This window comes from Macrotis lagotis, chromosome 5 (genome assembly GCF_037893015.1).
Source record: "Macrotis lagotis isolate mMagLag1 chromosome 5, bilby.v1.9.chrom.fasta, whole genome shotgun sequence".
NCBI classification, from domain to species: Eukaryota; Metazoa; Chordata; class Mammalia; order Peramelemorphia; family Peramelidae; genus Macrotis; species Macrotis lagotis.
Genome location: NC_133662.1, coordinates 170,842,410 through 170,869,921, shown reverse-complemented (window position 1 = coordinate 170,869,921; position 27,512 = coordinate 170,842,410). Strand labels below are relative to the sequence as shown.

Below are 27,512 nucleotides of genomic sequence, written 5' to 3'. Positions count from 1 at the left end.
TTTCATACTATTTCAAATCTTTGTTACAAGAAAGGAGCAGCAAGGTGGTGCAGTGGATAGAGCATTGGCCCTGAAGTCAAGAGGACCAGAGTTCAAATATGACCTTAGACACTTTAATAATTACCTAGCTGTGTAATCTTGGGCAAATCAATTAACTCCATTGCCTTACAAAAACAAACCCCAAACACAGCATTACAAGGAATCCATTATCTTTTTAATGTGGAAACTCCCTATAATAAGGCAGGTGCCAACTCACTCTCATATCATAAAGTGTAAATATTTTCCCTTAATAGATACAGAATTGAGTATATTTTGAATTTTTGAACCTCTTCTTCATAATCTGGCTGCAATTAATACAAGTCTATAACTCTGAAGATTTCAAAAAGTTTGTATCTTAAAGTGATCAGTAATGAAATATAGCTATTTGAAACACATAAGGGGCATCCATTTTACAGTTGAGAAAATGAAGTCATCAAATTAGTAAACTTTTGGGGTCATTGGAGTTCTATGATCCCTAAAGTCCTTCTGACAGCTATTAATGACTTTTTAAGAAAAAAACATTTAAATTCAAATTATACAATTCTATAAAACTTTAAGCTCAATAAGTCCAGGCCATGGCAACATAAACTAAATTAAAAAGCTCCATGGTATAATCTTATTCAAATTTTATACTCCCTCTAGAATGTATATTAGTGCTTTATACAGAGTAAGCATTTAATTGTTTAATAACTCCAATTTAATTAAAATAAGCTTTGTTTGTTGGCTGCTCTTTTTTACATCTGGAGTTTCCTTTGGAAATACGAAATCCACAAACTAAACTGTTTTCAATTGTTTTTAAAAAATAAAAGTAGCCCTGTTTTCTATTCTCAGATGTTACAAATGCGTAACAACCAATTTCCTAATAAGCACTACTATTTATTTTAAAAATTTGGCAAAAAAAGAAATTACAGAGCCACTAGAAGTAATTGTATTGCTTTTAGGCAATTAAGATAATGCTTATGAAGCTGGAAAAGACATAATATCAAGGTAGAAAGTACATTGGCTTAGGGAATCAGGAGAAATTTTAATGTCAACTGCCCATCTCAACTTCTTTGGGTCTAGGTCCTCATTTTTTTTTTTACAAAGAAGAATTACTGTGATCTTTAAGGTCCTTTCCAGTACTCAAATTCTATAATTTATGAAAGGTAGTATCACATAGTAAATAGAGAGCTGGCCTTGGAGTCAAGGAGACATGTATATTGGCCTAGGCAAGTCATGACTTGGACTAGCTTAGACTTATATAGCTCTGAGACAAGTTGCAAAACTGTACACTGGGACTTCCCTATACCAATGAAATCATAGGCCCAGTCCCTATCCCAATTATTAGATTTGGTGTTACTTGGTCCAAAAACATTTAAACGATGGAAATTTCTTTGAATGAAACAATATTTCAGTGTCTCTCCCTTTTTATAGGACTACCCAGTGAAATATTAGATTCTTTGTTTCAAATATATTTGAGCATATAAGAAAAAATCCTGTCTAAATTATTTGTGCTTTTAAAAATTGAACCATTATTTTTCCCTATTACATATGGAAAATTTTAAATGCATTTTTAATTAACCAAATACTTTACTTATACAATGTAAATGTTTAAAGGTTTTCCTAAGACAAACTATAAACTATATAAATCTTTACATATTGATTTATAAATCTGAATATTCAAAATTTTCTATAACTGAGTTTATAACAATAATGCCATTTATTTCTCAGGCTGAGATTTATGCAAACAATGAAAACTGAACTTCACTAAGAAAGGTTTTAGAAAATGTTCTAGCTAAACAAATTTCCAGAAATTTTATCTAAAATACATCAAAATTGAGATTTAATGAAAATGATTCACAAAATGGCGAACTTGGAATCATATCACTCTTTACAATCACTCCCAGGAAGGTTCCTGGGCATGTTATTCACCCACCTGGATTCAATTACAGAAAAACATCACCAGTTCAGCACAATACCTTGAGTACAGCTCAAGAAAAGAAAATGATAGGCTATATTGAGAAAAATACTAAACTTGGAACTGGAATCAGGAGAGACTTAAACTAGGCCTACAGTCAGTCAGAAAAGAAGGCACTGGATTCTTACTTGTATGACCTTTGGGCAAGTCACTTCACTTCCCTGAAACTATTTGATTATCTATATGATGGGTATTGATAATGCTTGTCTATCAGAGTTGTTGCAAGGAAAATGTTGTTGAAATATAATAATACTATAGAAATGTAAGGTATCCTAATTGATCTAATAATAGGAAAAGTATGCAGGGCAGTGTGTTTTTTTTTTAATCTTGAATTGCAGATTATATTGTTTTAAGTATAATTTTGTTATTTTCAGGAACATATTTTAATAGAACTGGGTTAACAAAGCACTGCCTTGCAAAAATTTAGATTATTGTAATAATGTATAAAAAGCAATAATAAAAGCAAATATAAGTTTATATTTAGACAGCATTTTACCATTGGTAAAACTTTTGCAGGCATTTTATTTCTTTTATTCCTTATGACAATTCTGGCAAGAGGGCAGAACTTAGCTTCAGTAAAACCTGAGTTCAAATCCTGCCCTTAGACACTTAACAATTATATGAGTTTGGAAAACTCCTCATCTGTAAAATGCTGATAATAATAACACCTACTTCATATCCTTATTGTGAAAAACCAAATGAGATAGATTTGAAAACTTTAAAATACTATACAAATGTGATTTGAAACTTTTATCATTGTTAGATTTGTTGTTATTAATAGGCAATTCCCTTGGAGGAAATTCCCTCTAACAATTTAGATTGGAAACTTAAGGGTCATAGGGGGTAGCCTGACCCTGAGAGATTAAGTGACCTACTCAGGTTCACAAAGCCAGCATGTATCAAAGGCTAAACACTGAGTCAATTCTTTCTGTCCCCCTAGACCTGCTCTCTGTCAAGAACACCCTACATAGTAATGCTTAGTGAATGTTTGCTGAACAGTGCCAACTAGGTAGAAAAAGGAGGGCTAACTAAAGGGACTAACAGCTCCAATTTTTCTAAAGCCTTTTGTCTAGTTATCTCCTTCACTCTTTACTCACATTCACTGCATTCCCCCACCCTATAGTACATAAATTCCTTAGTGGCAAAAGCTATGTCATATTTTATCATTATTATATCTCTTTTGAGAGGCAACAGAGTTCACTGCAAAAGTTCTCATTATTATCTGCTGAGAATTTTTGTCTTCAGTTAACAAAGATAATCTAAAGGATCTGGTTATCTCTTTGTAAAATAAGATACCTATTATTTCTCAGTGAGTAGCAAAGGACTTCCTTTTCTGTAATTGGTACTTATTAAATTGTTATTGGTTGAGGATACTAAGACTTGGTGAGGTTTAGTGATTTACTCAGTCACACAATAGTAATACAGGTAAGAGAGGTCTTACTTATAGATAATCCACTATTGGACTCTAACCTCCTTAAAAGCAAACAGTCTCATTGAAATTTTGTCTGTGAGTTCTTTGAATAGTTGGAGTTTAATAAATTTTTTACTCCTGTTCCTATTTTTTAAATCTTCCGACTCCAAGGGCAGATTAACTCCTCCCTTAGTTATATATTGCTACTTTTCATAAATAAAAAAATAAAAAGTTAGTATTAACATTTACAAGTGATATCAAAAATACTTACCCAGATCTTGCTATACAGGCAACTTTTCCCCTACCAAGAAAGGAAGCTGTCTCTTCCAATTGATCGATTTAACAGAATAAGTTTTCAGTCTTTGGTGCAGGTTGCTGGTTGTCAATGAGCAGCCATGCTGGGACTAGAGTCAGGAAAACCTGAATTTAAATCCAGCCTCAGTCTTGTACTATCTATGTAATCCTGGGCACGTGACTCAACTTCTTTTTGCCTCAGTTTTGTCAACTATAAAATGGGGATAAAAAGGGTTGTTGTGAGGGGAAAATGAGATAACATTTATAAAGTACCTGGCAGATTTCTGAAGAGGACTGTGACATGTGAGGGAGTTGATGCCATGACATGTCTGGGAATTGGATCTGTGCTGTGCTATCAAAAGTCTCCCCTTTTCCTTTGGAGCCATAGGGATACAGTGGCCAGTTTTAAATCATGACAACTAGAGATGGCTCTGGATGGGGAGTAATCTGAGTTAAGTGACTTGTCCAATATCATACAGCTAGTACTTATCAAGTGTCTCAGACTAGATTTGAACTCAGATCCTCCTGACTCTAGGGCTGGTATTCTATCCATTGCACCACCTAGCTACCCTAGCACTAGCATATAGTAAATACTTAATAAGTGCTTTCCCACCCCCACCCCACCCCCCACCTCATCCCTTCTTTCTAGAAAATTCAGGGCACTCACTATACCCTACTGGCTAGTTAAGCTTTCTCTATGGAGACCAGGAAAAGGAGGACAATGCATACTTGCCTGAACCTTTGCTATATCTTGACTGAGTATCCTTTTTATGTTATAATTGGGTAAAATTCTTGGCCTACAAGAATAAATAGTAATTTCTAAATTATTAGAGAAATGTTTAATAATTTTTATTTTAAACATTTTCCTGCAACTTGTTCACATTACTAACAAGTTTAACAATTCTTTTCATCATTAAAAATGAAAAGAGAAACAGTAGTTCCTGCTATCTCATCACAAATTGTGAATTAATAAGATTTTGCTTTAAATGGAAGCGACACACAAATCAACTTGTCTATCTCTTGACATATAGGTTAGTTGATTCTTACAGAATACCATTGGTGAGATCTATCATGCTTGTACTCTATCAATATAAATGGGAGAAAGATTTAATCTTCACTCCCTTTCTGCCATCCTGTCCTATGTCTGATGCCCTGGTCTCCTAGTCAACTGTGATTCTTCCCAGTTCTTTACTCCATGAATCAAAGAAATACTCAAATATAGTCATTTCTTTTCCTACAGTTCTGAATTCTATCTTTTCCTCTACCTAAGGATTTTACATTTTTATAAGGAAAGTACTTACAATCTCAGTTACCTTTTCTTCTATTTCCAAATCATACTTTCAGCTTCATCTTGAGATGCTATTTTTGTTCATAAATGTCAATCAGAAATGGATCAGGAAAAAACACAAGTATTGCTACTTAATGGTGGAATATTTATTACATTTGACCTGAATAAGGAACAAAATAAAAATGAAAGAAACTAAACTTCCATTCCCCACTGTAATTACCCTAATATTTACTTAGCATTTTATTTCAGACATACACATCTCTGAATTTGGATCATTGCCTATGAATTGATACAAACTTAGCTTTACTGTCCTTATGTCATTAAATGTTACTGCTTGATTGGGGTTCTATAAATCTTAGGAATATATATCCACACCTATATGTCACAGAAGTCCTCCTCTGATACCCCCTCGACAGCATAAAGGTCATCTGGAGAATTAAACTCTACTAATAGTAGAAAGGTCAGGTAGATGGTACAGTGAAAAGAGCAAGGGCCTATAGTAAGGAAGAGTTATCTTGAGTTCAACTGTGGTCTCAGAAACTTATTAGCTGTTACCTAACCTTGTTCAACTTAGTTTTCTCTTCTGTAAAAGCAGCTGGAGAAGGAAATGGCAAACCACTCCAGTATCATTGCCAAGAAAACCCTAAATGGAGTCTTGGAGAGTCATACGTAACTAGAGAACAGCCAAACAACAACAAATAGCAGAAAGCAAATTTTAGTCAGTTCTATAAAGCTGGAAAGAATTCTAGTATAGATTAGGAAACAGACCATGTATCTTAGCTAAGCAAGTAGGCTCATGACCAGAAAGTTGAACATTAGGTAATTGGGGGTTGGGGTGGGGTGGATATATAGAACAGATGATAAGGTATAGAGATGTTAGAGTCTGCGTTATAAAAGAAGTATTCACACCAGTGAAGATATAGGTTAAAGGCATGTATAAATGTGTTTATTTGTAGATTTAAGTTTGCATTATTTAAAGCTTGGTGTTTGCAAACATTTTACAACCCATAAAAGTATAAAAGCATTTTTAAATTGGTTAATTTATACTTTGCATTATATAAAGTTGTGTTTTCATATTTATGAATTATGAACCCCTTAACCTACATGTCCTATTTTAAAATGCTAAAAAGCCAACCTTGAAGTTGTAAATGATAGCCTTAACATCAAGTTGTAGTGGAAAGAGAGGATTTGGAGAGAGAGGATCTGGGTCCAAATTCTAGCTTTGCCATTGTCTAGTTGTGCAACTATGGGCACATCTCTTAAACTTTGTGGGGTCCCTGTCTCCTCCTCTATAAAATGAGGGATTAGATTGGTGGCCTTATAAGGGCTCTTCTAGCTCTAACTCTATGATTCTCTAAAGCTTTCAGATGTTTGCTCATTCATAAGAAAAGTCCAATGGATAGAAATTATTTGGAAGGAGAATACTACTATATCAATACTTATATAGGGGAATGGAAATATGTGAGTATTAATCATGCATACTGTAGAGTTCCTTGAAGGAGTAGAAATGTGTCAGTTTTTAATAATCCCAACAGCCATTAAAGAAGGAAAGAAAACAAATATAAATAGAACTTACTGAAATGAATAAATAATTTTGTAAGACTAGTCAACATTTATTAGGAATCTAATATCTTCTAAGCACTGTGCTAAGTGCTGAGGGAGAGCAAAAAATAAAACAACAAAAGTCCCTGTTCTCAAGGATCTCATTTTCTAATGGGGGAGACAACACGAAAACAACTATGTAGAATGAAAACACATATAGAATAATTTGGAGATAATGAACAGATGGAAGGCACTAGTATTAAGGGGGGATGGGGTAAGAATTCTTGCACAAAGTAGGGATTTAGTTGATAATTAAAGTCAAGGAAATAAGGAGGTAGAGATGAGGGAAAGAGTTCTAGGCATGGGGGTAACCAGTGAAATTGCCCAGAGGAAGGAGATGAAGTATTGTTTGAAACAATGAAGGGTGGCTGGGTGGAATATTGGATAGAGCACAGGCCCTGGAGTCAGGAGTACCTGAGTTCAAATCTGGCCTCAGACACTTAATAATACCTAGCTGTGTAGCCTTGGGCAAGCCACTTAACCCCATTTACCTTGCAAAAAAAAAAGAAAGAAACAATGAGGAGGCCAGTATTACAGTAAGGGAGAAAAGAAAGAAGGAAAAAGGTAGGAAAGAAGGAAGAAAGGAAGTGGGGAGGATGGGAAGGAGAAATAGGAAAGGAAAGAAAAGGAAAAGAAAAGAAAAGATAGAGGAAGAGAGAGAAGAAAGGAGGAAAAAGGGAGAGAGGGAGGACAGAAGGGAAAAAAAAGAAGGAAGAAAGACAAGAAAAAAGCAGGGATGAAGGGAGGGAAGAGGGAAAGAAGGAATGAAGAAAATATTTATATAATACCACTATGAGCTAGGCACTGTGCAAACACTTTAGAAATATTCTCATCTGATCATCACAACAACCTTGAGAGATAAATGCTGTAATTATTCTCATTTTACAATTGAGGAAATTGAGGCAAAAGGAGATGAAGTGACTTATCCAGGGTCACATAACTACTAAGAAGTCAGATTTGAGCTCAAGTCTTCCTGACTTCAGGTGCAGCGATCTTCTCACCACACCTGCACCAACTATCTGTTTACATGTGCCAAGTATAGCCATGAGATTCTGCAATCTTCCCTTTCATTATTAAACAAAAACAAAATAATCATTCTCAAGTAACTAGACAAAAAAAAGTAAAAATTCCTATTTCTCTCCGAAGGAGCAAGTTTCTCAGAGAAGTCAACGAAACGAGCCAGCACAAGGAAGAGTAGAGCTCTGGCTCCAAGGGAAATTTGCAATGATTTCCTCCAGTTCTAACAATTACAAATGCCCCATGGTTCCTATCAAGAGGCTCAAATAGTTGTCAATGAAGACTTACCAAAAATCACTGTGGTTTCACAGAACCATTATGATTTTCCACAGAGGACATCCAAGACAGACAAGCCAAAAGAGGACATATTTTGGTTTCTGAATTAGCACATCATCAAGGCTTCATGTCCCCCACACTGTTACATAATTCCAATCATCACAATTTTCACCGGTTAAGGCAACAAAACTTAATTCACATCTGAGTATTTCAGATGTGTACTAGTATGGAGCCTATTCAGTCCTATGTCCAAAATTCCTTCCTTTGCATGCATGGCCACATCCATTCAAAAGCAACCCAAGACCACATCTCTCAAAAGGAAGAACAAGTTAGCTGTATTTCTTTTTCTAGGTGGCCTCATTAATTAACATATTGAAAGGAAAGTAAGTTCAGGTTAATTCCCTTCATAAAAATAATGAATTAATCTGTTTTGGTCTCCAACTCATTTCAAAACAGTTTCATTCACAGAACAATGTTCAGTTAAAAAAATTTTGACAAATTGGCAGAAGGAAAATACTTTATTAATCAACTTTATTAAACAAAGTATCTACAAATGAGAAAAATTTTATTTGAAAAATGAAGTATTTGGTTAAAATTCCTCTTTCTTTAAGGCATTCAATACCATGATTGTGCTACTAAAATTTTTCAAGCTTTTAGAGGTCCAATAAATACTAAAATATTCAGTGCAGCATTTTTGAGGGACTGTAATTGGAAACTAGGAACAACACAGGCACTGAAAAGGAAACTATCTTTTCCCCTATATTAACTCTCACTCTTCCCTATACTTCCCTTTCCACTCTCCCAGGTTTGCAATCTAGGCATCAACCTCAACTTTTCATTCTCATTCATGTAACATCACCTCCCCTACCACCCTCCTTCCACATTCACCATCCCCACCATAAGCAACCAATTGCCAAACCCTATCCATTTTATCTCCCCAAACATAATTTCCACCCATTCTCACCTCTCTAATTCAGCCTTCGGTTTGATTTAATAGTTAATTAATAATTAATAATAATTTTATTCTAAAATCAAAAGACAGATCATATCACACTCTTTTCAAGAAGTTTCAATGGCTTCTCTGCTTCCACTAGGATAAAATCCAAACTCTACTGTTTGTCATTTAAAACTCTTTAAAAATCTGACTCAAGTTTATCTCTCCAGGCTGATGACACATTACTTCCTCTCACACCTTCTCTGCTAGAACTCCTTGGGCCTGCTTGCTGTTTCCCACTATAGCCTCCATGTCTTTCCCTCATGCCTGAAACACTCATGAATTCACCCCCTACACCACCAAATCAAATCCTCCCCTCCCCCATACAAACTAAACCTGTAATTCAGCTCCCTTCATGTCTCAGTTCAAGCGTTAAGTCCTTTCAGATCACTCTCCTCAAACTCCATTGTGCTCTTCAAAATTACTTTGCATGATATTTTGTATTCACTTATCTATAAACATATTGTCTATATTCGATCACTTGAGTAGGATGTAAACTTCTTGAGGACAGGGACTAACGATATTCCACTGTCCCTTCAAGTTTTTGAACATATACCTATATTTCCCCTCCTTCCTTAAAAAAAAAACAAAACAACAACAAGCTGTCCATACCTTGTCACCTTAAGTTCTTTTCCTTTCACTTCTTGAATCTTTTTCATCTGGCTTCTATTCTCATAAATCAACTTCAAAACACTCATTCCATACTTATTAGTAATCTCTTAATTGCCAAATATAATGATCCTTTTTCCATCCTCATCTTTTCTTTACATCTCTAATACATTCAACACTACTATTTTCTGTTTCTATATACACTCTCATCTATGGATTTTTGTGACACTACTACTGTCTCTTTGTTTTCTTCTCTGTCTCCTTTGCTGGATCATGAGCTATATCATGCCCACTAATTTTGTGTGTACCCCAAGGCTCTAGCCTGGATCTCCTTTGTTCCAACTCTTTATGTTCTCTTGATGACCTCATCAGCTTCAGTAGGTTTAATTATGATCATTTCGATAATGACTACCAGATGTAATTTATACAGACCTAATTTCTTTCCTAAGCACTAGTCCTTCAAATTGTTATATATTATTGAAATTGTTACAACAATTACAAATTGTTGAAAAATCTCCCTTAATAATCTCAAATTCAGGGGTAGCTAGGTGGCCTAGTAAAACCCTAAAAAAAAAAAAAGAATCTCAAATTCAACAAATCCAAGAGACCCAATATCTTCATCACCTACCCCAAACCAAGTGTCTTCCAAATTTCCCTATTTCTATTAAGAGCACCATCATCCTTTCAGTTATCCAGGTTCAGAACTTTGATGTATTCCTTGACTCTTAACTTTCCCTCATCCCACATATCCAAAACAGTTTTTCCTGCTATAGCAGGGACATGGGGTGAGGCATTGTGGAGCCTCACCTGTCGGCCCTTCACTGCAGTCCCTTCATTGCAGTCCCATTCTCTCATATGACCCTCCCTCTAGTTGCACAGTTGCCTCTATAATTCCTGCTTTCATTCCTCTCACTTGGACCATTCCTTGCCCTGCTAATTGGGTTTCCCCTTTCCAAGTCTCACTAAGTGCCAAAGTGATTTTCATTAAGCACAGATATGATCATGTAATCCCCTTACTCAATTAACTCCATTGACTCTCTATTGCCTCTAAGAGCAAATATGAATTCTTCTCTGGCATTTAAAACTTTACAATCTGGCCCCCAATCTAATTTTCTAATCCATTATTCTTCACATACATTACAACCAAATCTGACCTTCCTGTGATACTACACCTTCCATCCCTGTGTTTTTCTATTACCTATCTTCCATGCCTTATAAGATACTTACTCTTGATCTTTCCTCCTTTTAGAGTCTCTAGTTACCTTCCATGGTTCAAATTGTTACTGTCAGTCACTTAAGTCCTGTCTGCCTCTTTGTGATCTCATTTGGGGTTTTCTTGCCGAAGATAATGAAGTAGTTTGCCATTTCCTTTTCCAGTTCATTTTATAGTTGAGGAAACTGAGGCAAATAGGTTTAAACAACCTGCCAATGGTCAAGAGTCATATTGAATTTGAACTCATGAAAATGAGTCTCCCTGATTCCAAGCTCAATGCTTTATCCATTAACACTACTACCTTGGTGCCTAGCACCTTCTACATGAAGCCTTGGCTTCACCCAATTCTACACTCAGTTTTTCACCCAATTCAAAGTGTATTTTCCCCAAAAATCATCTTGCCCTCAGTTTTGGATAGACCTATCTGTCTTCTTAGGGGAAGAATCTTTTCATTTTGGGCTTTATATTCCCAGACCCTAACACTGTATCTGAGGTAGAACAAGCCCTTAAAAATCCTAGATTGCCCAAGTGATGAAAGGCTGCCCAAACTGGTATATGTACGTAATGTGGATAGAGCACTGGTCTTGGGGTCAGGAGAATGGGACTTCAAATCTCACTTCAGATATTTGACACTTACTTAACTGTGTGATCCTGGGCAGGTCACTTAACCCTGCCTGCCTTGCATCCAGAGCTGTCTCCAGTCTTCCAGATTCATATCTGGCCACTGGACCCAGATGACTCTAGACAAGGAAGTGAGGCAGGTGACTTAACACAGTACCCCTCACTCAAATCCAATTCATGTTCATGTCATGGAATTACATTCCTGATGTCATGCTTTTCTTAAAAAACAAAGAACAAATACCACATCATCAACAACAACATATTCAGAAAAAAGGTTATAAATATAAAGAATTCAGGGAAACATGGAAAGGTTGAAAATGCATTGATAAAGAGTCAAATGTAAAGAATTAGAACAACAATTTTCACAATGACACCTTGATCACTCAAAGGAAGTTCAAAGGTGAGTAAATGAAAAGCAATAAAGATCCCAGAAAACTGATAATTAAACATAGCTCCCTTCTCTTGGCAGGAGGCAAGGAACTCTAGAGGCAACATGCTGCATATGTGTGAGACATAAGTCACTGTAACAATTGCTTTTGCTTAACTATTTCTTACAAGGAAGGATCACATTCTAGAGTTGTAGAGGGAGTAAAAACAAAAGACTTCAATAAAACTTTTAAAAAATGTTGTTTTAGTCCTTCTATAATCTAAAAATCACACACACAAACTAATAAGTGATAAGCTATAACTGCATTCAGTAGATTTCCAAAAAACTAAATTATTTCAATTAGATTATACTTTATGTTTTCATTTTGAAAACCCTGGAAAAGCTTAACTTAGAACAATTTATGAAAATAGAGGTAATACTAAATAAGAACCACTCATTCTCTGGTATTTTTTAAAAAAAATTTCTTCATATTAGGGTTTCTTAAGGTACTAACAAAAATAATTGTAAATAAAACCAGTTGCTTCCCTAAAGCCTTTAGATTTGATTTATCAGAAAGTGGGAATAAACATGCCTGAAAAATCTGATCACTCATTAAAAATCGTCATCTGATCTTATGAAAACACAATACAAACTGAAGTAGAGATCCCATTACTCAATCTACAAACTGCATAAACTGAAACAAAGCAACTAAATTCAAACTGGAATAGATTCCTGGGAAGGAGCTGGCCCCAGACCAGACCATATTGGATCCAAGTTAAGAAATACATTATAAATCCCCAGTGAGGAACTGTCCGGAGACAGTGGCCTAGGTCTGACAGTCTAGCACTGTGTGGGCAGACTAAAGAATGAACAAAGAGTTTTTGCAACTTTTATGTGTCATTATCAACTCAGGGGGATAAAAACTATTCCAAATGTGTGAAGGGGTTCCTGCTCCCTTCTTGCCCCTCCCCAAATAAGTGCTAAAATACCAAAACCCACACAGAATGTTTTGACTCTTTTTAGGGGGCATACTGCACATAGAAACAAAAATGTTTCTATCAAGATACTGAATTTTTTTTTGACAATGTGATTCAGTCTAACAGACCTCTGCCATAGAAAACTGCATTCATCTGATGGCATTTGTTGGAGATCAAATATCAAATCCCATTTTACTGAACTCTCAGAAATAATCTAAATATTGGTTACACTACATTTTGTGGTATCACATGTTACATAAAATAAGCAGATCATCAATTGGTGTTAGGAAAACTACCTTTGCTAGTTAGTATGATACTCATATGCTAGGAAGCATATTGGATAGAGTGCTGGATCTGGAGTCAGGAGGACCAGAGTTCAAATTTGTCTTCACATAACTGCTAGACACCCTGGGAAAATTATTTAACCCTGTTTGCCTCAGTTTACTCAGTTGTCAAATGAATTGGAGAAGGAAATAGCAAACTACTCCAGTATCTTTGCCAAGAAAACCTCAAAATGGTAAAAAGAGTAGGTTATAACTGAAAAAAATGATTAAACATTGATATGGATGAAAAAAATTGGCACTTACTAGGCACAGTAAAAAGTTTCCAAGCTAAGCCAAAAAAAGTGTAAGACATAAAAGATTCCTTCCTATATAATTGACAAACTCTTTTATCACCATCTGTCCCTACATTTCACATTTCAGGCAGTATGATACAATAGGACAAGTCATGGAATGAGCATCAGGATTTCTAAATTTAAGGACTGAAATTGACTCTAACAGCTATATGACTTCAGGCAAGGCAGTTCATGGCTCTCTGCCTCAGTTTCTTCATTTGTAAAATTCAGAAAATAATATTCTATTTAGCTCATAGGGTTGTGATGCAAATACTTTTTCAATTTAAAACATACTAACCAAATAAATCTGATGTTAATATTTGGAAGAATTTATTAATGGCTTTAAAAATGTCTAAACAGTTTATTAGAAAATGTATGTTATTTGGTGTATATTATGTGATGAAACACTATTGTTCTATAAGAAATCATGAGACACAGGATTTCAGAAAAGTTTGTAAAGATTTGCATGAATTCATTGATAAGTGAAATGAGCAGAACCAGAAGAACATTATTCACATTAACAACAACATGGGGTGATGATCGACCATGATGGACTTGTTCACTTCAGCGGTACAATAATCAAAAACAATTTTAAAGACTTGTGAAGGGAAATCATCTAATTCAGAGAAGGAAATGTGGAGTTTAAATGCAGATCAAAGCTTATTATCTTCAATTTTTAAAAGTTCTTATGTATGTCATTTTTTTCTCTCTAATGTTTTTCTTCCATTTGGATCTGATTCTTCTCTCTTCTCTGTTCAATAACAATCAATGTTTGGCATGGTTATAAATGTAGAGACTATTTCAGATTGCTTTCTGTCGGGGGAGAGGGGAGGGAAGGGAGGGAGGGAGAAAATTCAATTTTCTTTTTAAAAAAGAAAAGAGGAGTGGCTAGATGGCGCAGTGGATAGAGCACCGGTCCTGGAGTCAGGAGTACCTGAGTTCAAATCCAGTCTCAGACACTTAATAATTACCTAGCTGTGCGGCCTTGGGCAAGCTACTTAACCCCATTTGCCTTGCAAAAACCTAAAAAAAAATGCTCACTAAGTTGAATTTTTTAAACTCTATCTTTTATGTATATGAAATATAACTTTACTCCTTATGTCACTTTCCCTTGCTTTTATCCATTCATTTTTGTGTTTGTATACATATTTTTTCTTTTGTAGTTACATTGCATTACACAACTAGAGATCTAAATATTGATTTCTACAGTGAATAACAAAGAATATAAATTTCATTTAACTCAACATTTTTTTTTTGGTTTTTGCAAGACAATTGGTTTAAGTGACTCACCCAAGGTCGCACAGCTAGGTAATTATTAAGTGTCTGAGGTCACATTTGAACTTAGATCCTCCTGACTGCATGGCCCTTGCTCTATTCACTGCGCCACCTAGCTGCCCCTAACTTAACACTTATTAGGCATCTATGTGCAAAACACTGTGTTAGGTGCTAGGTACACAAAGGCAAAATGACAAATACCATTTCAGGCAAGTTTTAGGCATCTAGGTGGTATAATCATGCTTCAAACACTTACTGGCTATGTGACTCTGGGCAAGTCACTTAACCTCTATTTGCCTTGATTTTCTCACCTATAAAACAGAGATAACAGCACCTACCCTCTAGGATTATTGCAGGATAATATTTGCAAAGTGTGTGGCATAGAAGGTACCACATTTAGTTATTAGAGAGCAACTTTAAGCATTACTGCAATAATAGTAATAGTAGTAACAACAACAATAATAATGAGCTAAGACTTTTGTGTCTGCCCTCAAAGCACTTACATTTTATTTTGGGAATACAACATGGGAGAAGATAAATGAATAGAATATAATCTGAGGCAGAGGAGAACACTAACAGTTAAGGAAACATGGAAAGATTTCCTATGGGAGATAACATCAAAACTGCCTTGAAAGAATCCAGGAATTCTCAGAGGTAGAAGTGAGTAAGGCAAACATTTCAGGCATGGGTGAGGAGACTGCACAAAAGCAGAAAAATAGAAAAGGGCCTACTGAATTCTGGGAAATCCTATTTGGCTTGAATGTAGTGTGTGTGTCTAAAAGGGAATAATGTAGAAGAAATCAGAACATATTATAGCTTGAATGTAGTGTGTGTATAAAAGGGAATAATGTAGAAAAAAATCAGAACATAACACCTTTAAAAACCCTTAGATAAAAATTCCTCAATTTTCAGCCCAATTTTTCATTAATATAAGAAATTCCTAGTGTGGAAAATTTCCTCTATAAATATAAATAAAGTATAACTTTTCTGTCATTTATGGTATTAGATATCTAAGGCACTGAGAAATGAAATGATTTGCCTTGGATCACCAAGTTCTGTATGTCAGAGACAGAAAATGAACACAGGTCTTCTTGACTTCAAAAATCTATCCTCTCTCCACTAACCTAGGTGCTCTCGCTCGCGTGCTCTCTCTCTCTCTGAAGTAACCCATAGTTCCCTGTTATTCATACAAAGACTTGAAAACAGTATGCTTTATCAATAATTCCCTACCCAATAAGTACCTACCCAAGCTCACACATTCCACAAACTCTCAAAGTCCAACAAAATTTGCTAGGCACCTACATGCTGTGTTAGGAAGCAAACCTCTTGTTTGGAAAGCATTCTTACTGGGAAGCAGTTAATTAAAGAGGCACATTGCATGCTGGAATATATCACATTGGATTCCTACACATGAAACTCCTTTTGTATAATCCAAAATGTGTCATTTTGCTGTACACCTAATAGAAGTGAATTGAGGAGTACAGTGGAAGTCCCAATATATTTGTGTGTAAGTGCTGGGATGTGTGTGTGTGTGTGTGTGTGATGTGTCTGTAAGCTTTCAATTTCTGGCTTCTTTCACAATAAGATCTCAATAAGCATTCTTCCAACTAAAAGATACAGGAATGACTCCCCTTGGAGAGAATATTAACTCATAGGTGGGATATAGAAGAAGTCTTAGAGATTATCTAATCTGGATAGAAGAAACAGATGAAGTTATAAATGAAGAAAATGGGTCCCAGGAGATGTCAAATTACTTGTCCAAGTAAAAAGTCATCAGTGGTAAACCCAAGTCTCCTTCTAGTTTATGGTTTTTTGCCTTTATTTGCATTTACCATTACATTGCTCTTTGAAAAACCAGTTTATAGTATCCAGAAATATAATTAAGTCATGTCCAATGTGATGGAAGCTGGAAAGAATCAAGTCCCAAAAAGCAAAGGTCTGAAAATTAAACACCAAGAGTAGATTCAGGTACTTTCAATAGATCTGGAGTAAGGATTCCAGCAGATGAAACTCTTTAGAAGGATTTCAGATAGGACATGGACAAGACACACACCCAAAATAATTTGCAGATTCAATCTGAACTACATCACTAGAAGGACTACCCTCATCACTGAGGTGACAAATCCAATAAATTGTGACTAGGCCAAATAACCTGGGTTTATTCCCAAAAGTGGAACTGAAATCAGTGAATCTACCCTTAATATTGCTGGAAAATAGCCAATCCCTGTCCAAAAAGTACCTCAATCCTGAACTTCTCAGGCTAAAGGAATCATTCATTATTCTTTTAGGAATCCTCACATTTTGACCTCTTCGTTTCATTTGGCACCCAAAGACTCCCTAGTACAAGTATTAGTATCCAAGAGATTCACAAGATAAGAGTTTTATGGCAGAGGAACAAATGACTTTAGAAATATTACAAAATGTGATGCTAAAATAAGAAAAGCATTAAAGATAAAAATTTCTTCTAAAAAGAAACATCCAAGGGTATGATAAATTGTTCCATTTGCTTTTCCTAATGTAGGAAAGAGAATCTAAACGTTAAACAGTACATACCTCTTCAGACAAGCTCAGCAATTCCAAATCAATCTAAACTAGTCATATCACAAATGCTTGTTGAATTTAATTTGAAACCTAAGAACTGGACCCATGGAGAGTGAATAATTTGGAAGGTTTCCTTCTATAAAATTTAGAATATTGGGGCAGCTAGGTGGCGTAGTGGATAAAGCACCAGCCTTGGAGTCAGGAGTACCTGGGTTCAAATCTGATCTCAGACACTTAATAATTACCTAGCTGTGTGGCCTTGGGCAAGCCACTTAACCCCATTGCCTTGCAAAAACCTAAAAAAAAAATTTAGAATATTGTTGAGACTGTACTTGAAATGAAATTAGAGACAAACAGGAGTCCTCCCCCCTCCTTTAAAATAATGAGGTCAGTAGCAAAGGGATGAGGCTATATAAGGAAGGAATAATAAAAAGGAAAGAAAATTTTCTAATAAGAGAATTTGGTGCCAACAATCCAGTTTTAATTGTGAATAAGAGTCTTATCACAACACTCAGATGCCTTAATGATTACAAGTGTCACCAGGGTGCTACTGCCTGAGGCTACTGGAACTCAAGCTAAAGAGAACTCCAGCTGGGTAGCATTTACTGTAGGGATGCACAACTGTTTAAAGTGGAGAAATGTCTCCCCTTTAAAAACCATGCAAGAAAGCAAGGCACGCCTTACCAAAGTGAAGCTTCAGTTTTTCTTAAAGATAAACTACTAATGAACTTTTTTTTTTACTTTGAACAAAAACCTTAGAGTTAATCTTCAACTGCTGGAAGATCTTCTCTTCTTTACACACCAAGTGTTGGGAGCTTAAATCCATTTAGCTCATCTTATCACAGACTTCACGCCGTCTTTTTTTTTTTCCACACAGCCTGGATACAGACAGACTTTATGCCCTTAGGAACTTTTCCGATCTTCTAGTACTATTTAAAAAAGCAACCAGCTCATTCTACCCAGAGATCCTCTGCATCTGAATGCAATTTCTCCTCCTCTCTCTCCCTTTTCTCTCCCCCACCTTTTCCTTCCCCCCTCCCTTCTCCTCTTTCTCAGTTTTTTTCTTTGTCTCTGTCTCTCCTCTCTGTCTCTCTGTCTCTCTGTGTCTCTGTCTCTGTCTCTCTGTCTCCGTGTGTGTGTGTGTGTGTGTGTGTGTGTGTGTGTGTGTGTGTGTGTCTGTCTGTCTGTCTGTCTCTCACGCCTGGAAGCTATTTGCTATTCTGGCCCGCAGCATTCTGTACGGGATTGAATACCGATGCAAAGTGAAGTCGATGAAGTCCTTTTCCAGCCCAAGTCAGTTGGAGCAGAGGCATGCACCCCTCTGCCGGAGAACTCCCCTTAGAAGCAAACTACTCTTTCGTGTGAAGACAGCTCTTCATCAAAAGCCCCGCGCTCGGCACGCAGAGGTGCCTCCCCACCTCCCAGCGCCCAGACCCCAGCAGATCTGAAAGAGTGGGGGTCCAGCACTGTTCACGGAGAACTTGACAAAGAGGTCTGTCTCTAAGTGGTATTCAGGGAAAAGCCGTTTCCGAGCGGTTTGGCGAAGTGCTAACTGATTCTCCGGGCTCTGGCGAAGTAGGGAAAGGCTGCCGGACCCTAAGGTGCCCCAAAGGGGTGACCCGCCCAGGGCGGCGGGGAAATGGGGAGAGAGAGACAGGCAGAGACAGAGAGAGAGAGAGAAAGAGAGAGAGAGACAGAGACAGAGAGAGAGAGACAGAGAGAGAGACAGAGACAGAGAGACAGAGAGAGAGAGAGAGAGAGAGAGAGAGAGAGAGAGAGTGACCTCACTCTTTGCTTCCCACCAGCCCGAACCAGCAATTTCGGTACTCGGAGTCCGGAGGAGGAGGATGGAAGAAAAGATAAGGGAGCGCAAGGAAGGGGGAAAGAAGGGGGGGGGGGGTGAGTGGGGGGAGAGTGTTTCTGGCCCGAGCTGGGACCCTCCTCCTATGCAGCCACCCAGGCTCCCTGAAGGTGGGGCAGTAACTGGAGATGTTCAGGAGAGAGCGGCCAAGTGCGGGAGGGAGAAGGCTGGGCTGGGGCCGGGCTGGGGCCGGGCTGGGGCCGGGCTGGGGCCGGGCTGGGGCCGGGCTGGGGCCGGGCTGGGGCCGGCATGAGGTCTGCAGTGCCGGAGCAGCTCCGTGGGCAGGTGAGGCAAGCCGAGGCCAGCCCAAGTCTGGCTCCCACGCCCTCGGGCCTCTCCCACGGCTGCTCCCCCCAATCTGGGTGCACGGTGGTGTTGGGGGGCGGGGGGGGAGGCAGAGTTCTTTGTCTAAATCTCCCGGGGCGGCCGGGTGGGCTCCTTACCTCGGCTCGCTCCTCCTCGCAGCCTCCAACCCAGAGCCGGCGGCAGAGCGCGGGGAGCCCGCTTTCGGGGCGCCCCTCGCCAGTCCCTCGGGCCCCGGTCTCCCAAGGGCTGTGGGAGGCCGAAGTAGCCGCCGGGGAAGTTTGTTCCGAGACCGCGCTCCGCGTCGTGGCTGCCGCGGTGGCGGCGGGGCTGAGGCGCCCTCCTCCTCCTCCTCCTCCTCCTCCTCCTCCCCGCCGAGCCCTCCCCTGCCCCCTCCTTCCGCACCCCCCTGCCTCGCCCCGGCAGCCCAGCCCCGGCGGCCAATCCCCGCCCCGCCGGGCCGAGCCCCCGGGACCGGCCACCCGAGGCCGGAGGGAGGCGGAGTACCTGAAGTCCAGAGCCCGCTCCGGGCCGGCCGGCCGTCTGCCTCCACCTGAGAAGCCGCCCCAGTCCCAGGCTTAGGATCCTCGCAGGCAAAAGCATCCAAGGAGGCTCTCGACGCCGGGAATGATTTGCTTCCAGGGAGGAAGGCCAAAAAGGAGCCTAAACGCAGGCGATTGTTTGGCCAAGTCCCAAACAAAAAAGTTTAATTTACAAAAAGCACTGCCAGAGAAAGTGGGTGTCAACTTACAGAGCATCTCCCTAAGCCTTCCAAACCCACTGACACCCCAAAGGACGGGAGGCGGGCGAGGCAGGAAGACCAGCCCCTCCTTCTGCTCCCAGCATTTTATTTCCATAGTCTAGAAAGAAAGGGGTGGGCTGCACAAACGGGAAAATGGATGCTTATCATTAGATCAGGGGAGTCGGGCCAGGAAAGCCAGCTGACCTGCACCTCCAACTCAAGGGGGCCCTCAGACTGAGCAGATAAGAACTTTGGATCTCAGCACAGTAATATTTTAATACTTTCATTGCAACAGAGTCCCCCCCCTTCGATGATTGGTGTATTTGCATAGTAGAAAGCTGCAGAGACATAGGTTTTTAAAAACAAATTCTGTCTCACTTCTAGACTAATGATGAAACAAACTCTCTCTCTCTCTCTCTCTCTCTCTCCCTCCCTCCCTCCCCCCATTTCCCCGCTGCCCTGGACCCGGGGCCGGCCACCCCTTTGGGGTACCTCAGGAGCCTTTTTCTACTTAACCAGAGCCTGGAGAATCAGTCAGCACTTCCTTATTATTGGTGTATTATGTGTTCTGTGTATTGTGTATTATGCAATAATAATTGTTAGCATGGTTAGATGACTAAAAGGTCAAATCGATCCTCTTAGGATGTTTGGAAAAAAACCTTACCGTTCTCCCTGATCTTTCTCCTGAGGTCAAGTCCCTTAAAAAGTAGCAAAGAAAGTTTTTCACTAATCAAGGCAAGCAAAAAAAAAGTCAAATAAAAAATGGAAATCCTTTCAATATTAGCACAGGAAAAACTATAATAGAATTATACTGATGCAATTATCATCTTTATGCAGCTGATTCCCAAATCTACATAACCAGCCCTCACCATTCCCTGGAAAGCCAAGCTGCAGTCATTAAGAGTTTACACAACTTCTCCAACCCCAAACTTTAGGTGTCAAAAAACAGATCTGATTATCTGTGGTCCTAAGTATCCTTGCCTTCTAACTTTTCCTTCCATTCTTCAAAGTTCACAACCTCAGAGACACCCTCCCTTTTCATTCCCTCCCCACTAGATCTAATCAGTTGTCATCTTATTTATTCAATCTCTACCTTCTCTTAAATCTGTTTTCTCACCACTCTTGGGGCCCTTAACTAATCAGGACTATTAACATTCTAATGCTCCAGGTTCTAATTCTGTCTTTTTCATCTCTCTTACAGTATAGCTGCCAAAATTATATTCCTAAAATACAAATCTGACCATGTCACTCCCCTGCTCAAGAAGGTTCAATGTCTCCTTATTGCCTCTACAATAAAGGCCTTCACAATTGGACTCCATCTTCCCAGGTTTATGTCACATTAATCTTTCTCATGTACTGTACATTCCAATCAAATCAGTGTACTTGCTATTCCCAATACAGAGCATTCTTTATCTAAAGCTCTGGTTTTTGCACAAACTGTCCTACATGAGTAGAAAGTTTGTGCCCACACCCCCCAACTTCCTTCCAGATTCAGTACAGAAGCCTTGCCCTACATAAAACTTTTCTACAATGTCTTTGAGAGCAGAGACTCCTCATTTTTGTCTTTGAACCGTCAATGCCAAGAAAAAGTGACTGGAACATAAAAAAAGACTTTAAAAATGTTTCTTGAATTGAACAACTCATATTGAAAAAATGTATAAAGGTCAATAAAGCAATTTCCTGATAATAGCAATACTCCTAAAACTATTAGGCAGTTCTACCTTCTCAGGCTCTTTTTTTATATTGTCATCCACTTATTAGCCATACCCCTCAGTTTTGTATTATTTGCAAATCTGATACAAATGTCATCTATATTTTCATTCAAATCAGGGATTTTTAAAAATGTTAAACAATACAGTGCCAGAAATCTGTAGAAGCTATCCTCTGTTTATTAATGACTAGTTTTGGGGATTTGGAGACAACTAGATGGCAAAATGGATAGAATGAAAGGCTTGAATTTAGGAAGACTTATGTTCCATTGCTGAGGGTGCCCATCAATTGGAGGATAACTGGTCAAGTATATAAAGGTGATGCACTACTTTGTGGTTGTTGAGTTGAGTTGTTTCCCTCTTTTCTGACTCTTCATGATCACATTATGGCATTCTCTTGGCTAAAACACTGGAATGGTTTACCATTTCCTTCTCCAGCTCATTTTACAGATGAAGAAACTGAGACAAAAGAAGTTAAGTGACTTGCCCAGAGTCACACAGTTAATGTGTCTGAAGTCAGATTTGAACTCAGAAAGATGTCTTACTGACTCTAGGCCTAGTGCTCTATTTACTGTGCTACCCAGTTGTCCCAATGCAATAGTGCCGTAAGAAATGATAAAGTGGATGGTTTCAAAGAACTCTGTGAAGTCTTGAACTAATGGAGAATGAAGTGAATACAACCAGGAAAACAATTTTTGAAATGACAACAATATTGTAAAAACATAGGATTAATGACGAAACATTTTACTATTATTCTATTACAGGTAGAACATGTCAGAGCCAGGATTTGAATCTAGATATGACTACAGCAAGAATGTTCTTTCCATTTTTGCCAGTCATTCCATTTTTTTCCCTGACCCAGGGGGTGTCTTTCCCTCTGATTGCAGAAGATGGAGATAGTTTGACATCATTCTGAATGATGAAATAAACTTTAACTCACACCTCCTCAGATCATTTCTTACCTGGCTTCAGGACTTCCCTATGCCATCCCATCTAGTTACCTTTATCCTCTTATTCACTCCCCTGCCCCCACCCCACCCCACCCCCAGCTTGAGGCTTAGTGCATAGAGCACCAGGCCTGTCTTATAGACTCATCTTCCTCAGCTCAAACACTTACTAGCTGTGTGACCCTGGGCAAGTCACTTAACCTTGTTTATTTCACTTTCCACATCTTGGAAATGAGCTGGAGAAGGAAATGGAAAATCAGTTCAGGATCTCTATCAAGAAAATCCCAGGGGCAGCTAGGTGGTACATTGGATAGAGCGCCAGCCCTGGAGTCAGGAGTACCTGAGTTCAACTCCAGTCTCAGACACTTAATAATAATTACCTAGCTGTGTGGCCTTGGGCAAGCCACTTAACCCCATTGCCTTGCAAAAAAAAAAAAAACCCTTAAAAAAAAGAAAAGAAAAAAGAAAACCCCAAAAGTGACCATCAAGAGTTGAACATGACTAAAAAATTACTAAATACACTTCTCATGCTAGATTGTAAGCTCCTTGAGGACTGAGACTGTCTTAGGCCTTTCTATGTATACCAAGCACTTAGGACAGTTTTGAAACATCACAGGACTCTGGTCCTGACTACCTCTGCCTTCTACCCAAGTAAGGATATGCAACAGGCCTTGGGCAAGACAGTACAGTAACAGTACAGTGACAAAGCCCAATAGTAATACCAATCATCCATTCAGCTTAATTCCTTTTCCCAAGAAGTTCAAATCAAGTTTTACAGCCAGCTAGAAGGAAAGAATCAGAATTCTAGTAATTGTTAATTACACTAAATCCACTTTTCTGTTTTTTTAAACAGGCTTATTTTCAGTCTCCCACCCATTGCCTAAGGTGCTAGTTAATGAAAAAGAAAAAAGAAAAAAAAAAGGAATTCATATAGTCAAGCCAAGCTTTCCTCTGTTCTCAGCTTTGGCAAGCATTTCTGCCAAGGGATTATAGCAAATTGCCAAGGGTTAGTAGAGGTTTCCCAAGAGGGTCCTCCCCAGTAGGGTTCTATCTCTCTGAAGACATTCTTGCCAACTTTTTGTGGATTCTCTTTCAGCTTGATTTCCTTTACTTTTTTTTTTCAGCTGTTTAAGAAGAGTGAAGGCAGGCTTTCTTAGTCTTGTTTGGTGTATGAGACAAGGATACATCCAATGTTACTGACAACTGAAGCTCAACTCTCCTCAGAAGCATAATCTGGGGAAGCCACCCTCCTTGTTGCTGATTCAGCAGCAAATACAGGTGTCTGTCTGCTTTAACCAAGTTGGGGGGGGGGGGGGGAAGGGATGGATGAATAAATCTTTTCTATTTGTTTCTCTTTGAAACTGAATTTTCTGGTCCCATACATACAAAAATATTCATAGCAGCTCATTCTATGACAGCAAAGAACTAGAACAAGTAAAGGTAAGCATCAATAAGAGAATGAATAGGGAGGGCAGTGGATAGAGCACCAGCCCTGGAGTCAGGAGTACCTGAATTCAAATCCGGTCTCAGACCCTTAATAATTACCTAGCTGTGTGGCCTTGGGCAAGCCACTTAACCCCATTTGCCTTGCAAAGACCTAAAAAAAAATAAGAGAATGGATAAATAACTTGTGGTATAATATTAATAGCATAATGCTAGGCCATAAGAAATGAGAAAAATGAAGAAAGGAAGGATTTATGTAAAACTGATACCCAGTGGCTGGCAGCTAAGTTGGGCAATGGATAGAGCACCAGCCCTAGAGGACCTGAGTTCAAATTTGAACTCAGACACTTGATAATTGCCTACCTGTGTGACCTTAGGCAAGTCACATAACCCCATTGCCTTGTAAAAAGCAAAAACTGAAGCCCAGTGAAAAAAGCAAAACCAAGAAAACAAAATGGGCATCTAGGTAGGATATGGGATAGAGAACTGGACTTGAAGTTAAGGAAGTTGTTATTCAGTCATTTCACTTGGGTGCAAACCCCTTTGGGTTTGGTTTTTTTTTAGGAGGGCAAAGATTAGAGTAGTTTGTAATTCCTTCTCCAGCTCATTTGTTACATATGAGATAACTGAAGTAGACAGCTAGTAACCGAGTTCAGATTTGAACTCAAGTTTTCCTGACTCCAGGCTCCAACTCTGGGGCCAGCACTGGGCCACTTAGTCAGGAAAACCTGAGTTCAAATTCTACTTCGGATGTTTATTTTGTCTTATGTCTTAGTTTGGGTTTCTGTAAACTAAAGATAACAATAGCCTATATTACAAGATAAAATGAGATAACATAAAATGCTCTTCAAAAGTGCTATGGATATCTTGTCTTCCAAAATGAAAACTGGCACACATTCTGAAAAAGGGTATTTGCTTTGCAAAACATTCCTAAAAGTACTCTCTCTCTCTCTCTCTCTCTCTCTCTCTCTCTCTCTCTCTCTCTCCTCTCTCCCCATAATATGATTGAAAGTAGGCAAAAAGGAGTGGCTAGGTGGCTCAGTGGATAGAGCACCAGCCCTGGAGTCAGGAGTACCTGAATTCAAATCCATCCTCAGACACTTAATAATTACCTAGTTGTGTGGCCTTGGGCAAACCACTTAACCCCTTTGCGTTGCAAAAAAAAAAAGTAGGCAAAGGATCAAGTTGTTTTCAGCATGTAAGAACAAGGAGGTCACCTTTTTATTGCTTATATTCAAAGATAAGAGTCAAGCATTTCTATGAAGATAATTATTGTTACAACATTTATGGTTTTAATCACTTCACATTTGTTAAGTTCTCTTAAATTAAGTCTCTGACAAGTAGAAAGTTTTGTTTTGTTTTAATCTGACTATGATAATCATGCTAATAATGGTAATAATAATAATAATAATTCACAGTTCTATAGTGCTAGACAATTTACAGGGTAGCTAGATGATGTAGGGAAAAATGGTTAAGAAGACCTGAGTTCAAATCTGACCTCAAATGTTTACTATCTGTATGATCCTGGGCAAGTCATTTCATCCTGTTTGCCTCAGTTTACTCCTCTGTCAAATAAGCTTGAGAAGGAAGTAGCAAACCACTCCAGTATCTTTTCCAAGAAAACTCCAAATGGGGTCACAAAGAACTGGACCCAGCCAAAACATTCCTAAAAGTAGGACTGAATGAGAGAGTTTATTTACAAAGCAGATATTATGATTCCCTTTATGCAGAGTAGGATAATTAGGCTCAGGAAAATTAAATGATTTGCCCAAAGACAAAGTAAATGTGTAGAGCCAGGACCCAAATTTAGGTCTGCCAACTTCAAATTCAATGATCTTTTCACTGTACCAGATAGTAAGTCAAGTGCTACAACAGAAGCCACATATCAAGAGTTCTTGGCCTTATACGATACCCAAGACAGGAAGTGATAGACCACTTTTTCCATGACTTGGGAAAGGTGTCTTTAAGCTATTCAATGTATTGTTTCTCTTTCACTGATGAGTGTTAGAAGGGATTATGTAAGTGCTCTGATTCAGGGAAATATAAGTAGTCCTAGAGACATTTTAAAGCAATGCTTAAGTTTATGGAAAAGTGTAGGAAATCTGTACAGGCATCTTTGAGGATACTGCCTCTTTTCATCCTAAACTGATTTTCAGGGGTCTCCTATATGGTTTCTTTTGATTCTATCCTCACTTGTTGCTTTTGGTTTTGAAGTATATATCAACTCCAAAGTCCTCTAATTGTCATCTCTGTGTCTCTTGCCCTTCTTGGACTAAATCAATCAACTCTTCCTTTTCCTGACAAGATACTAGAACCAGGTTTCTTTAAAGAAATATATTAAAAGGAATGATGAATGGTAGAATTTCTAGAGGAAGGCAAAAGGGTTTATGTTCAGTTTAGGCTATTGCTTAAGATTCCAAAGTTTAACAATTTGCTTGATCCTTCAGAGTCTGCCTTAGTCTGGGCACCACTACTTCCTCCCTAAGCCAGAAAACAAATCCAGATATCCCCATAAGAAACTAAATTGCCTTGATCATGAAAAAAAAACCACACTATTCTTATAATATTGAATAACTTCTGTTCAATTCATTAGTTACTGGTGAACAAATCTAGCTCCTATTCACTTAAAAGGCTATTAAACAAAGTGAAAGTGTTTTAGCCCTAAAAACCATTTTTTTGAATGTTATTTTATTTTTCTAATTACATGCAAAGATAGTTAAAACCCTTTTTAAAATCACATTAACATTATCTTTATCAGTATATTATATCATTATTTTCCCAACAAAACCTACTTCTAAACTTGTCTATTTCAGTTGATGGTGCCATTATCCTTCTAGTACAACTTTAGTTTCATTCTCCATTCCTCACTTGAATTCATCTCACATAGCCAATCATTGGCAAATCTTTGTAATTGCTACCTGTATATCTCTCCCATGGGTCCTCTTCTCACTCCTCATCACATAGTCACCTCCCTAGTTCAGGCTCTTATCACTTCTTGCCTGGACAATTACAACAGACTCTTTATTGGTATCCTTCTGTACACAGCTGCTGGCAAGGTGATTTTCCTAAAGCTCAGTTCTGATCAGATTCAAAATTCTAGTATCTCCCTACCAACTCTAGGATCATTGATGAACTCTGGCATTTCAAGTCCTTCACATCTTGGATCTGACCTAACTTCCCCTTCCTTATTATGTATCACTCCCCTTAGTTTACTCTATGATCCAACACATCTGGCCTTCTCGTTGTTTCTCGTTCATGGTTATAACTTCTATCTCAATGTCTTTGTACTTTGCATCTCCCAAGCTTGAATGTATCCCCTCCTCATTTCTGCTCCTTAGAAATCTTTAGTTTCCTTTAGAATGTAATTAAATGTATATACTGCTTCAAAATAGAATTAAAACTCATTAAAA

General features: G+C 38.3%; 1 protein-coding gene across 16 annotated transcripts in view; it reads right to left on the bottom strand.

Annotated features, from left to right (window-relative positions):
* Window positions 1-27,512, bottom strand: part of TIAM2 (TIAM Rac1 associated GEF 2) — a 338,837-nt gene that overhangs the window by 263,858 nt on the left and 47,467 nt on the right. For 3 of the 16 annotated variants that reach the window (XM_074187880.1, XM_074187879.1, XM_074187891.1), the window contains exons 1-3: window positions 5,003-18,983; window positions 4,435-4,498; window positions 3,679-3,912 (exon numbers count right to left, since the gene is read on the bottom strand). The exons of 6 other annotated variants lie outside the window; for them this stretch is intronic. The gene's annotated coding sequence lies outside the window, so the exon portion shown is untranslated. Of the gene's footprint in view, window positions 1-3,678; window positions 3,913-4,434; window positions 4,499-5,002; window positions 18,984-19,401; window positions 19,563-19,768; window positions 20,101-27,512 lie in introns of those variants that run through there. 7 more of the 16 variants (XM_074187890.1, XM_074187896.1, XM_074187887.1 and 4 more) reach the window with 5 other exon arrangements.